General features: G+C 43.3%; 1 protein-coding gene across 1 annotated transcript in view; it reads left to right on the top strand.

Annotated features, from left to right (window-relative positions):
• Positions 1 to 17,829, top strand: part of GPR158 (G protein-coupled receptor 158) — a 379,140-nt gene that overhangs the window by 47,075 nt on the left and 314,236 nt on the right. The window lies entirely within an intron of this gene.

Here is a 17,829-nt window from a genome sequence, read left to right on the forward strand (position 1 = left end):
TTTTTCAATTTAAATCAAGCCTGTATTTAAAAGTTGACTTTTTAGGCTCTCGTTCACATTGACTTTGGCTTTGAAATCGTGCTACTTAATCTGAAATCGCACAATTTCAAAGCTGCATGCCAGTGTGACTTCGGGTCAGACTTGGTAGACATCTGTGCAGCTTCATACACAGATGTCTATTCAAGTCGCACCCTAAAATCGCCAAAATGAGTGCAGGAACTACTATTGCAAATCAGTGCAGCACCGCAAAATCAGCGTTGCACCGATTTGAACAGTGCCATTGCTGGCAATAGGCTACGACATGTCATGCAATTTGATCTGTCAAATCGTATGACAAGTTGCTTCAACCTGAACGGTAGCTAACACTTATATTGAGGTAGCTGAATCCAGAATAATAGAAGGGCTAAAACACTAACCTTAACCCTTTCCTAAAAAACAAAAACAAAAAAACCCCAAAAAACTGTTGTGTGCTCCCTCCAGTGTTAATAGCATGGCCAGCAACCTAGGCATTTGGTCACATGCTCTCTGCTGAAAAGAAGAGCCATTCAAGAAGCATTTTTTTCTTTGGTAAAACAAGGTTGACAAATATATGGCCAGCATTACACACTTTTCATATAGAGAAATGTAGTTGCTCTAAAATTGTAAATGAATTGTGTCATGTGGCTGAGGTACAAATTGTGCTGCTCGGTGCAGTTCTTTATTCTGCAAAGCAGCTGAGCTTTCATATAAAAATGTCCATATTGTACTATATTTTGAGTTGAGCCTTTTGCGTCCTCCAGCTATACATGGCCAGGCTCTTTGTCATATCCAACAAAAGCTGTGACAAAATTCATTGACATTCCTTGCATTAGTGAATATTGCAGACGGGAACACAGAAAACCTTGAAGCTTTACCAACAGAAATACTTCACAATGACTCTTCAGACTCTAACCAAGGCTAAGGTTGTTCGCAGGTGCACAGTGTCTTTAGGTGCCCCAGTAGTGCCCTTATCACAGGCTCCCTTTTGCTTGGATAGGGATACTAATTTCTGTATTCCGATGATAGAGCTTTACATCACCTATCATTGCCACCTTCCACATCCCTGCTTAATATCCTGATGACTAAAGCACACAAATGCCAATGAGACGGGCAGCAAAAAAGGACAAGCTTGGAAGTAGAACAGTGAAGCTTCTGGTATCTGGACCTTTTATGCAGGAGAGTTGGTCTTCTGCACAAAGGAAGTACACTAACATGGTGAGTGCATCAAACCAAACCCAGAAAGGAATAAGAGTACCATGCCCAGGATGGCTTGGAAGAGGTGGTCTCGGGTATGGTTCACTTGTGGTACAGTATGGTTCACTTCGGTGTTCTGAGTACAGAAGCAGGGGTCACTGTGGTCTGGTTTGCAGAGTTGATGATTTAAGTGTACAGGGGAACACTTCCTTACAGCATCATGTTAAAGTGATTGTAAACCTTACCACTTACACATACACACTGAATTGACAAGCCTTAGGTGATACACAGAAATGCAACAAATCCTCCTACATAAATCATACTTATCTGCAGCTATCTCTTCTCTACAGCCTCCTAAAGCACACATCTAGCAGAGGGGACAGGGATCTGACTTTAAACACTACAGAACACAGAGCAGGGAGCTTAGTTTAATCTGAGACCTGAGTGGAGAGAAAGGATACCCCCCCCCTACATAGTCTCATAGGGAAACATGCACAGCTAAGGCTGTCAATTACCTTCTGTGTACTGAGGGGGGAGCATCTCCCAGAATTTGTGGTTTCGGTATAATTTGTCTAAAGTGACTAATTCTGATAGCAGAAAGAGCAGGTAGGAAGCATACTAAATGCCTTGGGTTTGAACATGTACACACCATAGAGCAGCGGTTCTCAACCTGTGGGTCATGACCCCGTTAGGGGTCAAATGCCGATTTGCCAGGGGTTGCCAAATCCCGATCCGATCCATTCAATCTGCAGACTCGATTCCTGAAAGTGACGTCATTGGCCAGCGAGACGTCACTTCCAGGAAAGGAGAGACTGCGCCGGAGCAACTAGTAAGGTAAGAAAGCTTTTATGATTTGCATATAAACAGCTTGTTGGTCAGACTCACGCTGTCCGGAAGCTTGGTGTGGTCGGCTATAATGTAAATTTATTTATACCAAGCTATGTGGTTGAGCACATGGATTTTTGAGAGGGAATTTAACTTATGTAATTCTGTCTGTAAATGTGTAAAGCAAGAGACGTGGGTGAGATCTTGGGATGGGGGAGTCTTAAGTGTTAATATTATTACATTACACGTGCTTGATGCTGGAATGAACAGTAAGTAGGGATGGAGTTTGGTCAGAGCCACCTTGGATTTGAGGTGGATCTCATGATTTGGCAAAAATTTGCACCTGAGCCCATAATGCACTGCATAACTATTATCCTTGGTCAGATAGGTCCCTAAGAGCCAGTAATCATAAAAAATGGACGGGTGGGCTCCCAGAAGCCATATAGTTCTCAACATGTGTTGGAGTTGGTCAGGGAAAGCTGACTATGTAGGGATATATATCACAATCACTACGATTTAATTTTGTTAAATTTGTAAGAATGAAAATACATCCTGCATATCAGATATTTATATTTCTATTCATAACAGTAGCAAAATTACAGCAATGAATGAGCAACAAAAATAATTTTACTGTTAGTGGTCCCCACAACTTGGGAAATTTTATCAAGGGGTCACGGCACTAGAAAGGTTGAGAACCACTGCCATAGAGAGATATGCTTTCTTCATTTTTCATTTCAGAGGTTTACAACTACTTTAATGCAGACCAGTAGGGCAGTGGGGTGCTTCAAACTTGCTTCCAACTTGGACACAATTCAGTTGAAGTGCACAGTGTGAGTACACCCTAAGGCCCCTTTCACACGGGTGATCCGATACGACCAACCTGTCAGTTTTTCAGGTGGACCGGATCAGATGACATCTCCGCTGACAGCCGCTTCTATCCGATTCCGACCCTGTCTGTGAAATCCCGACGGATGGAAACCCTATGGGTCCTTTCACACGGCGCACTGCCGATCCCCGCTGAGCAGGCGGATGACAGCTCCGTCTCCACTCTGTGTGCAGAGATGGAGCCGTCCGATCCCCGCTGTCCTCTATGGGGAGATTGGATGAGAACGGACCGCCTGTCCGCTGCCCCATAGGGATGCATGGAGCATCCGATCCAGTCCGCCAGAAAAACTGGCAGGCAGATCGGATCGCCCGTGCGAAAGGGGCCTATTTTCCACCCGTCTGGCGGATCGGATGGGATCGGATTAGAACGGACGGGCGGTCCGTTCTCATCCGATCCCCCCATAGAAGACAGCGGGGATCTCGCAGTTTCGTCTCCGCACACAGAGCGGAGATGGAGCTGTCATCCGCTTGCTCAGTGGAGATCAGTGGATTGATCCCCCCGCTGAGCAGAATGGACTCCGTTCCATGTGAAAGGACCCTTAGTGTATTTCAGGAAAAAAGAAAGAAAGAAGATTGCTGTAGCTGTATAATGTACAGGTACCTAAAGGTGTTTGATCTTGCTGATCCCTAGTGTTAATTTTACAGGAAGGGTTAGGAGGGGGGAGTGGTTAGGGTTACAGGGAGATTAATGTAAGGAGCATAGAGGTTAGCATTACAGAGAGAAATTGTGTGAGGGTTAGTATTGAGTTTCCATAAGGGGTAGTGTGTGAACACACTGTTCCTATATCTAATAGTAAAATCATTCTGGGAGCTACCATATTGAATAATTCCCCGCAGTGTAGTGTCTGGCACTCCATTACCTTGCCTTGGCTATGCTGTTTTTTTTGGTACTTGTTTTGGGTTCCTTTCAATTATAGGGACCTGAATAATACCAGTAAAGCATTGTCGTATACATCTACTAACTGATCATGCAAGGTAAGAATTTTAAAATGAATCTGACTAAAGACAAGGATATTTTTGGGTTATATTATTTTTGTTTGCAGTGAACTCATCCGTCAAGTCATGTGCTTCAGAATAAAATAAACATATTACTTTCTACAGATGAATTGTTTGGCAGTCAGTTGACTGTTTTATTCCTTCATATATATGTTGACAGATTTTGCTGTGGGAATTAGATTAATTTCCATTTGAGATATATCATGCGGTGCTGAGTGTACCATATGGCATTCGTTTAGAGCTGTGCCACTGTTTAGGGCTTAAGAATTCTCATTACTAACTGACTCAGATCACTGCATGACTTCATATCGGTGTTAAACTGGCCATACACGGTTAATTTTTCTATCTTAAAAAAAGAAAGAAACCTAACAGGTTCATTTGTCCACTTAAATGAGTTGGATTGAGGAATCCCCCACCACTGTTAGAATACACTGATCAGTGGGTGCAGCTGATTGGCTGCTGCTGATCGCTAGGTTATTTTCCAACATATCCCTTTGACAGGGGGAGATTGGACACTGATCAAAATTTGACCGGTCCCTTCTGGACTTGCAGTATTTTGATCAATGTAGGCTAACATTAGTGAGACTTCACCACAGGAGATGACATGATTGCATCATGTTGAGGACAAAATGAAAAGTGGGCTTGATGTCAAACACTACCCTCAATTCTTCCTACAATGTGTCAAGTTTCCAAAGGGCAACCCAATACCTGTGAGCCAGAGCAGTCCAGCTGGTCCTTTGATTCCCTACTACTTCTGAGCTAATGCCATGGCTAGGTGACCAGATCTATGAGAGTTAGAGGCATCTGAAGCTGTCCAAAGGTGGCTCCAAATTTAAGGTGATTCTTGTGAACTGTTTGACATTTGAGTTGTGGGTGGCTGTTCTGACACCACCCAGCTTTACATATTTCAAACGAGAAATTAAAGGAGCCGTGTGGGAAAAAGTCAATCAGTTGCAGTCACTGTTCAGGTCAGAATACAATACGAAGCAGTGGGAGATTTGGCCATCTATGCTATTTAGCATGGTTGGGGGAATCTATAGAATTCTCTTGTTCAGTCCATTAGCCTGAGGAGCCAATCAACACTTCTGTCCCACACTGAGCGTCACCCTCAGGTGTTAAAGCAGAAGTAATAAAAAATTGACATGCTATTGAGAACAGAGAGAGCTCGCTCCATACCACAAATTGGTATTTTATCTGCACTTTTTAAGATTTACTGAACATCAACAATAGAGGAGGGAGCAAACTGGCTCTATTAGGACACATATTAAAAGAGATGTATGGGATTCCGTTTTTTTCCCCAGTTATACTTACCTAGGTGGATGCAGCATCGGTCTGATGTTGCATCTGTCCCCTGGTGCCTCTGTACTGGGAAACGAGCGATCGAACACTGCCGATTGCTCGGTTCTGACAGCTCCCGGAGCAGAGATCTCTGCTCTGCCCCCTCCTGGCTCATTGGAGCACTGGGCTGTGGCGGGGCAGGGAGCGGCCGGCTCAGGCTCTTAGCGGTTCGCTGAGAGGCTGAGCTGGGTGTCGGTCCAGGCACCTGGCGGATCCCAACACTGTGGTCGCGATGACGCGGTGCCTGGAACGTCCTCTGCGACGTCAGAATAGAGCAGACTTTAGCCCGCTCTCTGCTGAAAACAGGTCACAGGAGTGCAGAACAAACTGCACTCCTGTGATCCATAGGAGATGTACAGCCAAACAAGCTTTGGCTATACATGTCCTTTAAAGCGGTAGTATACCGCTATAATAAGGCTTACCTGTAGGTAAAATTAATATCTCCTAAACCTGCACGGTTTAGGAGATATTACCACTGCATGCAGCCGCTGACGAGTGTGGCGCATGCGCTCTGAAGGTCCGACGGACCTTCAGAGTTCCTTGCCGAGAATTGCCGGAAAATTACTCCCGCGCGCATGCGCGGGAGTGACCTCATTGCGGCTCCGGCCACTCACAGCGCCAGAGCCGCGGAACCCGGAAGAGACGCCGTGGGATCATGTCCACTCCCACAGCGGTGTCCGGGGGTCCGTGTCGGGGCTTCGTTCTAAGGTAAGTAATTCATAATGAGCTAGTATGCGATGCATACTAGCTCATTATGCCTTTGTCTTGCAGGGGTTTTTTTTGTCATTAGAGTTTACTACCGCTTTAATTAGATATTTACATTCTTTCTTCCTTGTTGCATACTATTGCTAGAACCTCTGTAAGGTTTGTGTCTGTGGCCCTTGCCCCCATTGGGGAGATTTATCCTTCCTTTCCTGTTGGGAAACGGAAATGATGTACAGGGCTAATATAAATTTCAGTGACCCTTCAAGACCCTTCAGAATAAGACAAGTATTTTCATTGATCTGTTTTGATTGGCCTTTTTTCTACAATTGGCATGCACTGCCCTGCAAAGTTCAGCAGTCAGTCATTGATCGGTGAGCTAGGAATTGAAAGTGCACATTCAATGTGTTACTTCCAGGGCAGGAGCTAAAAAGAAGACAGGAATAGACCCATGGTCCATTTTCTACACTTGTATCAAAGGTAGGTAATAGTACTCCTCTCCTACAGTAAGGCTCACACTCACTTGGTGAGTCTCCAAAGGCAACCAATCAGCTCATATTTCAATGTTTTGATTCTGTAAGTTGCTGAACTTCAAAATCTGATTGGTTCTTATAGATAACTGCTGCTTAATTGAACCACCGGGGTCTTCATGTGTGATAGTTGTAGCAGCAGCTTTCTAATATTTGTAAATGAAGAGCCCGTGGGGTCAACTGCACAGGCATTTATATAACCGCCTATAATTGTAGAAGGGGCAGAATTTAATTAGCACTTCTCTTAGCTTAGTTTGGCACCTTTCTTTTGACTGTAAATCTTTTCACCTGCTTGGTTCCTAACACCTAACAGAAATGAAATGGTGTCATACATACAGCCAAAAGGAAAATTGCTTACAGAGAAATAGTATGTGATAAAATGAATAAACTAACAATAACAGTAACAGTCTTCTCTGCAATAAGAGTGGACGTAGAACCAATTTATCTGAGCTCATCATGCACAGTACAAAACCAGAGAAAAATGTATGCCCAGATATGGTATGTTTGGTATTGTTAATACATTTGCATATAGTTACATTTTTTTGCATGACAATTTCCACTTCTAAAGGCTTCCTACAAAAACAAAACCTGATTTTGCTGCTGCTAGGTTTAATCACTTAGCATTTTTTTTTTTTTCACAAAAGGGTGCTTTATTAGGAAATCAACACAAGTTACAGGTAACAATCGTAAAAAACAGCAAACAAGTCGAAAAATATACTTTCCAAGACAAAGTGAGATCATGAGATACATTGCCATTAGATTCAACGTATAACCAAGTGAGAAAAAGTAGTATCCCAGGACAAGGCAGAGTATAAATGGATATAATGCAATAGAGTATCAAAGAGTTTAGATCTAGAAACATCCATGGGTTTCGTATATATGGTCTGATTTAGGTGTAACCATGTGTAAAATATAAGAAACAAGGAACAATGCCAGATATGACAAGTGGACTTCCGATCCCCGTCGGGTATTAGGGACCCGACAAGGACAGGAAGAAGAAAGTCAAGAGAAAAAAGGGAGAAAAGAGAAAGAGGAGAGAGAGGTAACACACATAAGAAGAAAGAATGGAGAAAGGAGGGGGAAAGAGGAGGGGGTGGGGAGTGGGCGGGAACAGGATACAGCTGTGTATAGGTCTTCTCCAGGGAGTCACCAAGTGGGTGTAGCTCATGATATATACTTTAGTACCAAGTCGCTTAGGAGACCAGTGCTAAATACTCAGGGGACACTGTAAAGAGTGACCATAAGGACCACATTTTACGGAACTTATCGGTTCTGTCCGTTTTCAGTGCCATGGTTTTTTCCATTTCAAAAATTTGGTTAATCTTGAACAACCAATCTCTGACTCGTGGAGGATTGATTGAATTCCAATTGAGCGGGATCAAGCATTTTGCCGCATTTAGCAGATTGTTTTATCTCTTGGAGACTTCAGTGCAAAGATATCTCCACCAAAATTCAACATAATTACTACAGCCCTCACAAACCACAAGAAAGGACACGGTTGAGACATCTTTTTATCCCTTGTAGTGCCAGAAACCACTGTTGTTTCTCATGCATCTCATTTCATAGCCTTTGGTCCACTTTTCTTGTAAGCCTTTTGGAAATCCAAAGGACTAAACATTACATTTAATAGTGGATTCAGATTTGACCATCCAAATTTGTGAAATTCAGAATAATGTTATTGCCATCCAAAATTTTATCATCGACATTACCAGAAAAACAAGCTACCACTGGAAAAATCACCACTGGGGATTCCAAGGAGTTTGAAGTTGACTTTCACTTCATAAAAAGGGTTATGAAGTGAATCCAACATGCAGAAACATAGGTGTATTATCGTGCAGTTTTAAAACGGTCATTATTAAGGAACATACATTTCCAAGACCAGATCTTAAAAACCCGACACTGCAAATGGAAATCAGGAAAGATAGCATTATTGTATGGTCACATTTTTATTTCCATGTTTCCTAGTGTATGAACTAGTATGGTGCTTTGTACAGTTTAGCAAAGTATGCTAAACCAATGGTCTCAGCCCCAGCACATACATTGGCCACTCCCCAATATCCTGCCCCCAGCACACACATTAAAATTTCCCCTGTATCCTGGTCCTAGAAATCACATTTGTCTCTCCCTGTATTCTAACTACAGCACACACATTAGTCTCTCACCTGTATTTTGCCCCCAGAACAGACATTGGTCTCTCTCTTGTGACTTGCCCACAGCACACACATTTTTCTCTCCCATGTATACTGCCCCCAGCACACACCTTGGTCTCTTCCTTGTATCCTGCCACCATCACAAACATCAGTTTCTCTCCTGTATCCTGCTCCCAGCACATGCATTTTTCTCTCCACTGTTTCCTGCCCCCAGCACACACACTGGTCTCTCCCTTGTATCCTGCCACCAGCACAAACATCAGTTTCTCTCCTGTATCCTGCCCCCAGCATGTGCATTTTTCTCTCCACTGTTTCCTGCCCCCAGCACACACACTAGTCTCTCCCTTGTATCCTGCCCCCCGCACAAACATTGTTCTCTCCTCTGTATCATCTTGCCCCCAGCAAGCACATTGGTCTCTCCCCTAAATCCTTTCCCCAGCATGCACATTGGTCTCTCACCTGTATCGTACCCCCATTATATACATTGGTCTCTCCCCTCTATTCTGCCTCCATTGCACACATTTGTCTCTCTCCTGAATCCTGCCCCAAGCACGCGCATTGGTCTCTCCCCTATATCCTGCCCCCAGCATAAACATTGTTCTCTCCCCTATATCCTTCCCCTAGAATGCACATTTGTCTCTCTCTTGTTACCTGCCCCCATTATACACATTGGTCTCTTCCCTCTATTCTACCTCCATTACACACATTTGTCTCTCCCCTGTATCCTGTCCCCAGCACACACATTGGTCTCTCCCTTGTATCCTGCCTCCAGCACACACATTGTTCTCTCCTCTGTATCCTGCCCCCAGCTAGCACATTGACCTCTCCCCTACATCCTTCCCCCAACATGCACATTGGTCTATCTCATGTATCCTACCTCTATTGCACACATTGGTCTCTCCCCTGTATCCTGCCCTTAACATGCACATTGGTCTCTTTTCTGTATCCTACCTCTATTGCACACACTGGTCTCTTCCCTGTATCCTGCCCTCAGCACACACATTGGTCTCTCCCCTGTATCCTGATGCCAGCATGCACATTGGTCTCTCCCCTGTGTCTTGCACCCAACACTCACATTAGTCTCTACCCTATGTGTGTCCTGCCCCCAACACTCACATTGGTCTCCTCCCTGTGTCCTGCCTCCAGCACACACTATAGTATCACTCATGTGTCCTGCCCCCAGCACACACATTAGTCTCTCCCTTGTATCTTGCCCCCAGCACACACATTAGTCTCTCCCCTGTTTCCTGCCCCCAGCACACACATTAGTGTCTCCCTTGTATTCTGCCCCCAGCACACACATTAGTCTCTCCCTTGTATTCTGCCCCCAGCACACACATTAGTCTCTCCTTTGTATCCTGCCCCAGCACATACATTAGTCTCACCCCTGTATCCTCCCCCCAGCACACACATACAGTAAGTCTCTCCCTTGTATCCTGCCCCCAGCACATACATTAGTCTGCCCCGTTATCCTGCGCTCAGCACACACATTAGTCTCTCCCCATATACTGCCCCCAGCACACACATTAGTCTCTTTCCGTATGCTGCCCTCAGCACACACATTAGTCTCCCCCCGTATCCTGCCCCCAGCACACACATTCGTCTCTCCCTTGTATCCTGCCCCCAGCACACACATTCGTTTCTCCCTTGTATCCTCCCCCCAGCAAACACATAAGTCTCTCCCTTGTATCCTGCCCCCAGCACACACATTAGTCTCTCCCCGTATCCTGCCCCCAGCGCACACATTAGTCTCCCCCCGTATACTGCCCCCAGCGCACACATTAGTCTCTCCCTTGTATCCTGCCCCCAGCACACACATTAGTCTCTCCCTTGTATCCTGCCCCCAGCACACACATTAGTCTCTCCCTTGTATCCTCCCCCCAGCAAACACATTAGTCTCTCCCTTGTATCCTGCCCCCAGCAAACACATACGTTTCTCCCTTGTATGCTGCCCCCAGCACACACATTAGTCTCTCCCGTATACTGCCCCCAGCACACACATTAGTCTCTCCCTGTATCCTACCCCCAGCACACATTTTACATAACAGTATCCATGACACCAACGAGACCATAAGTACACAATAAACTCATTCATAAACAGGTACACAGGTGAATAGTTTATTGTTGTTTTTTTATTATTATTATATATTTTTTAACATAAAAATAAATAGATAATCCTCCAAGTACTAAACCTTAATAAAAATTCCCACATATGTTCAGTACTAAGGAGAGCAGTTCCACTGCATCCATCAGCATTCCATGCGGCTAATAAAACTTCTACTGTGCTTTAAACATTTGCCAGGCTGAATAGTTCTGAAAAGTGTCTGGTGTTATATAATTATTACATGTTTGCAAGATTAAAAAGAGAGAGAATGATGAATCTCCTGACAAGTCAGAGATACAGTAACTTCTATCATCAGCTGTGTAATGATGCAGCTTATTGTCAGTCCCCATGGCAACTTGAGTATTTTAGTTTGTGAACATTTAATATAAGGCAGCCTGGGTTCCATCAGAGAACAGAGTCTTAGTAGGTGTTCACGTGTCAGCTTTCATGCAGATGCTGTCATTATCCTTTTTTTTTTATAGGAAGCTAACACGTTGCAAAAGTTATCTTCATTTAAGTGGGAAACTGAAAGAAATTTTAGAGCAGTCACATGGGCTGTGTCTGCGCATCGGCAGTAAATTACTGGAATTTACATTTTGCCAGGGATTTCATTTGTTGCCCTTAGACCCCTTTCACATAGGCATTGTCAGTGCGGCAAAACCAGATGGTTAAGGTGCATTTTTAATGTGGTTCAGCTGCCTATCAAAACAGCAATGGTAGCTGGACGTTCCCATCCACATTGTTACAGCAACAGGGTTTTGCCTAACATGCAGTGCATGCCACGTTCAGCAGACTGTACTGCCTGCCAACACGCCCCATAGATGTGAGTGGGGCTGTGACACAACCCACTTCTAATGGATGTGCTATGGGTAAGGCTGTATAGCTGAAATGTGTAAGCCTGTGTTTTAACTGGATCTTACCATGTAGCCAATAAAGATTCATGTTTATAGATGCCACCGAGTTGCCAGCGTTACTCTGTTGGGAGTGGTTCCAACGTAGTGAAGAAGGATTTTACACCTCTCTGCAAACAGGTGCGCAGGAGGCAGCATACACTCATTGCCCATTTTATTATGTACAACTCTTCAGTTGCTTGGTACCACAAATCGCTAATCAGCCAATCACATGGCAGAAACTCAATGCATTTAGGCATCTAAATGTGGTGAAGACGTTGCTGAAGTTAAAACCTGAGCATAAGAATGGGGAAGAAAAAAGGATTTAAGTGACTTTGAAGAATGTGGCATGGTTTTTGGTGCCAGAGGGGCTGGTCTGAATATTTTAAAAACTACTGATTCACTGGGATTTTCACACACACCCATCTCTAAGGTTTACAGAGAATGGTCTGAAAAAGAGAAAATATGCAGGAAGCGGCAGTTGTGTGGACAAAAATGCCTTGATGTCAGAGGAGAATGGGCATACTGGTTTTAGATGATAGAAAGGTAACAGTAACTCAAATAACCACTCAATACAACCAAGGTAATACCATCTCTGAATGCACAGCACATCGAACCTTGAAGCAGAGGGTCTACAGCAGCAGAAGACCAAACTGGTTGCCACTCCTGTCAGCTAAGAACAGCAGGAAACTGAGGCTACATTTTTACACAGGCTCACCAAAATTGGACAATAGAAGATTGGAAAAACGTTGCCTGGTGTGATGAGTCTCAGTTTCACCTGTGACATTCAGATGCTAGGGTCAGAATTTGGCATAAACAACATGAAAACTTCAATGGTTCAGGCTGATGGTGGTGGTGTAATGGTGTTGGCGATATTTTCTTGGCACGCTTTGGGCCCCTTAGTATCAATTGAGCATCGTTTAAATGCTGCAACCTACCTGCGTATTGTTGCTGACCATGTCTATCCCTTTGTGGTTACAGTGTAGCCATCTTCTGATGGCTCCTTCTAGCGGATAATGCACCATGTCACAAAGCTCAAATCATCTCACCACTGGTTTCTTTAACATGACAATGAGTTCACCATACTCCAATGGCCCCCACAGACGCCAGATCTCAATACAATAGAGCACCTTTGGGATGTGATGGAACTGTAGATTTTCATCATGGATGTGCAGCCGACAAATCTGCAGTATCTGCGTGATGCTATCATGTCAAACCATGACCAAAATCTCTGAGGAATGTTTCCAATAACCTTGTTGAATCTATGCCATGAAGAATTAAGGCAGTTCTGAAAGCAAAAGGGGGTCCAACCTAGTACTAGCAAGGTGTACCTAATAAAGTGATCAGAAAGTGTATATCGCCTCCTAAATGCCGGTTATCTGTGGTCCAGCTGCTGCTAGCATAGCGATCCACACAGATTAGCATTGCCATTGCGAAAGGGGCGTAATAGCCAGCCATCTAGGATTTCAAAAAGTTAGCAATGTGCATACAGTTCAAGATAAGAACACATCAATTTTGGTAATCCAGAAGGCATAACATAATCCCAAATGGATAATTCTCAGTTTATCATCACATTGAGAAAAAAAAATCCTTCTTTAAGCTAAAATTTAGGTATGGACTATTATGCAAAGTTACATTGGTCTAGCTTAGACTAGTGCAAGTACTGTATGCATGTGCCATACCTGGCCAATCTCTGTGGAAGCTGGAAATCATGTAGTAGGTACCAGTACTACAGTGATCACCACTAATCTCAGGTACCATGCCAAGTGTCTGCCCTGCTGCTTAGTGAATACAGGAGGTTACTTTCTCAGCACTGGCGCCATTTAGAGCACACTTCGCATTTTCTCAATGAATGCAAAGTATTCTCCAATTGGGCGAGACAGAGATTGTGATGTCACTGCCCTACCACTCCATTGCTTCCAATGAGAGAATGCTTTACATTCCTTGAGGTAATGGAAAATATTGTCTGAATGGCTCCCTTGCTAGGAATCGCGAAGCCAGTGACAATCACTGTAGAAGTCATGCTTACTACAGTGATTTCCAGCTTCTACAAGGATCGGCCAGGTATGGTGCATACATACTAATATTGGTTCAAGCTGGATTTACACAACTTTGCAAAATTGTCTAAACCTAAACTTCAGCTTTATAGCAGACCTAAACCCTTTGATCTGCTGAGGTCAGTTCTGTCTTACCTTCTATTTGGATTTTCATTTGCCATGTTGCTGCACATGTGATCCACTATGACATCAGCAATTAAATGGGTTGAAAATTGAAAGCTGAAATAAGCACACAGGCAACTTTGAATGCAGCATAGACACTGCATGTGCTGATAGGCAGAGCGTAAATGAAGATGCTGCTGAATGCAACATCAGTATATATTTAAGGATTTAATAACATTCACATAACTGGATGTTTCCATCGGCTGTTGGGTGCTGCCGCCGGTAAAGTAACTTGGCAGTAAAGCCTTGTGGCTTCACGGGCAGGTCCCTACTGCACATGCACGAAGCGCGCTGCGCATTCCTATTGGCTCAGTGGTGGAGGAGGGAGAAGGGGGCTGAACTTCCGAGGGACGGCGCAGTGGCGTCGTATCCCAGAAGTGGGGAAGGGTACATATCAAAAACATGTACCCGTTCCCCCCTCCTTTCTGAAAGGTGCCAAATGTGGCACTGGGGGGGGGGGGGGGACAAAAGAGGAGAAGTTCCACTTTTGGGTGGAACTCCACTTTTATGTTCTTTAAAATTGTAACAGGAGTTTTATTATCTCATGTATAATTTACTTTTTTTTTACACCAAAAAAATTAAATAATCCAAACAGGCTAAATAGTTTTATTGGAAATATAAACCTGTAACCCACTGCCCAGTAATCCAGGGATAATCCACACTAGGTTCTCCTCCTGAGAAAATAATATCTTTGTTGCTTCGACTTTGTTAATTCAATGAATGGATATTTAACGCAAGCTTAGTTATGTTTATTTTCCAAGCATGTAAATTGCACATTTATTTAAAGAAAAAATGTGTCACATTAGCCAATATTGCTAGACATCTTAATTTGCCCACTATGGGTTGGGCCTTAAAAAGTGCAGATAGCTTCCCTTGTTGCTGTAATAAGGTTGCCTGATACAGTCCAAGTGCTTTAAAAGATAAGGTGTTCAATGTCTTACAGTTTGTTTCATTTCTAAAGTGGGTCCAGTATAAGGCCCTATTCACAGTGCGAATGAGGCACTTAGCAGTTAGATGCCTGAGACCCAGCTGGTGTTCCCAGCGATTGGCTTCGGGCAGAAATCCCATTGAAAGCAATGGGAAGCTGACAGCTCCCGCAGCTATTCACGGCTACTCGCATGTAATCGCTAATCGGCCCTGGGCTGTCTGCATCCAAGGCTGATCATTCATGGGTAATTGCTGCTTGAGTGATTACACGAATATCTGTGGGAGCTGGTAGCCTTCCATTGCTTTCAATGGGGCTTCTACATGCAGCTGATCACCAGGAACCGTCCACTAGGTCTCCTACTGAAAAAGAGAGAACCAAAGTAGTGGGACTTTAAATGAGGCATTACAATAGAAAAAGGGGAATTTTATTTATGGATCAATAAAAAATATATAAATATCATTGAGATAGGTATACAGTTCATATTGAGAACATAGGTACAATATGGTAGGGTCTAAAATAGGATCTCTAGAAATGATAATTTCAATATAAATGTTTGTTTGACAATTCATAATCTGTTGAAATCAACTTAAAATAAAATAAAATAAAACATTTGAGTTAAATGTAGGCTTGACGCGTTTCTTGGACCTCCATCCATTCATCAGTAGCATTGGATACAAATCATGTATCTAAAAAAGGGGAAAAAGGGGTTTATACATTGTTGCACCAGAACATCAAAAATTATTGAAAAAAATATATATACAGTATATCAAATTGAATCTGTACATAGATCTTTACCTTAACTATCTCAAATGTCAATTTGTCAAGGAAAAAAACAAAACTAGGGGGGGTGAAGGCATCACGGGCATAGTCTCCCCTGGGGCTGAGGCGAAGATAATCGCCCAGCGCAAAAGGGATAATGGGACCACATTCAAGGCAAAAAGCAGATCTCCAAAATGGCATTCCTGAAGGTGACAGTGAGACAAATATGGACCAGAAGGGATCTAAAATTTGCATAAAAGTATTGTATGGGTCAGTTATAAAGTCTGTATGATAGGGAATACAATGAGGTAGATAAACTGATCCAATAAGAGTGCCCAAAGGGTGTGAATTGAATAGATTAAATGAAAAGTGTCAATAGGGGTTGTGGAAGGAAAGAGTGGGGGGAAGACAAAACCAAGAAACAAGTATTGGACCAAGAGTGTCGGCCACAGAGTGCTCAAATCGTGGTAAAGGGGTGAATAAAAAAAGGAGGAAGGACATACCCTGATTGAACATATCACACAGAAGAGAGTGATCCCCAAGGGCAAGATGGTGAAAAGGAGAGCCGGTTGCATCCTGGCTGGGTGCCCCAATGAGCAGGGCAAGTCCACGCCAACGCCATGTCGACCGCCAAATATATGGCTGGAAATCCGCCCTCCAGGATCCGGTCTATGCCGGAAGTGGGTGGCGTCAGACCGCCCAAGACGTGGATGGAAACAAAGGGATGGTTGTTGTGGTGATGCAACGCAATTCTTACGTCACACACCAGACAACCCAGCATGACGCCGATGGACAGTGGGGCGCCCGCCCTCAGCCTGGATGCAATCGCAGAGGCAGGTCGGGGGGAGGGGCTCCAATTGCCCATCGCAGCCCCGGAGAGAGAAGCCCCCTACACCACACTGAAATCCCAATCCTGATGGATAATATGTGTATATATCTAGTTGGTCAATTATATTGCAAATTGTGGATGATAAAACATCGTAAAATATATGTATGAATGGATAAAAGCAATGTTCTGATGCAGAATGAACAAAAGCCTTTGTTTAAATATAAAGGGTGGCAGATCATAAGGACCGGGGTGTCTTCCACCCAGTATTGCAACAAGCATATTTTGGTCTTCCACACATGGTATTATTTAATTGCCTCCATCCCTAATATATATAGAAAAAGAGAGAACCAAAGTAGTGGGACTTTAAATGAGGCATTACGATAGAAAAAGGGGAATTTTATTTATGGATCAATAAAAAATATATAAATATCATTGAGAATCATTCATATAAATATAAACTAATACAGAAAGACAACATATAACAAGGTATACAATTCATATTGAGAACATAGGTACAATATGGTAGGATCTAAAATAGTATCTCTAGAAATGATAATTTCAATATAAATGTTTGTCAATTCATAATCTGTTGAAATCAAATGAAAATAAAATAAAATAAAACATCTGAGTTAGGCCCCGTTCACATAGTGCGAGCAGCGCCCCGCGACCTCGGAGCGGCCGCCACGGACTTCATAACATTGAAGTCTATGGCGGTCGCCTCCTGGTCGCCCCAAAGAAGCTCCGGACTCTTTTTCTAAGTCGGAGCGACTTGTGTCGCTCCTATTAGAACGGGTCCGCAGCTTCCCTATGGGAGGCGACCTACGGTGACCTGTGAGGCGACCAGGTCGCCTCACAGGTCGCCCTAGTGTGACCCGGGACTTAAATGTAGGCTCGACGCGTTTCTTGGACCTCCGTCCATTCATCAGGAGCATTGGATACAAATCATGTATCTAAAAAAGGGGGAAAAGGGGTTTATACATTGTTGCACCAGAACATCGAAAATGATTGAAAAAAAAAATATATATATCAAATTGGATCTGTACATAGATCTTAACCTTAACTATCTCAAATGTCAATTTGTCAAGGAAAAAAACAAAACTAGTGGGGGAGGTGAAGGCATCACGACCATAGTCTCCCCCGGGGCTGAGGCGCAGCTAATGGCCCGAGAGTTTAATCAACAGATTATGAATTGACAAACAAACATTTATATTGAAATTATCATTTCTAGAGATCCTATTTTTAGATCCCACCATATTGTACCTATGTTCTCAATATGAATTGTATACCTTGTTATATGTTGTCTTTCTGTATCTGTTTATATTTATATGAATGATTCTCAATGATATTTATATATTTTTTATTGATCCATAAATAAAATTCCCCTTTTTCTATCGTAATGCCTCATTTAAAGTCCCACTACTTTGGTTCTCTCTTTTTCTATATATATTAGGGATGGAGGCAA

The sequence above is a fragment of the Pelophylax lessonae genome, assembly GCF_965119305.1.
Source record: "Pelophylax lessonae genome assembly, chromosome: 5".
NCBI lineage: Eukaryota > Metazoa > Chordata > Amphibia > Anura > Ranidae > Pelophylax > Pelophylax lessonae.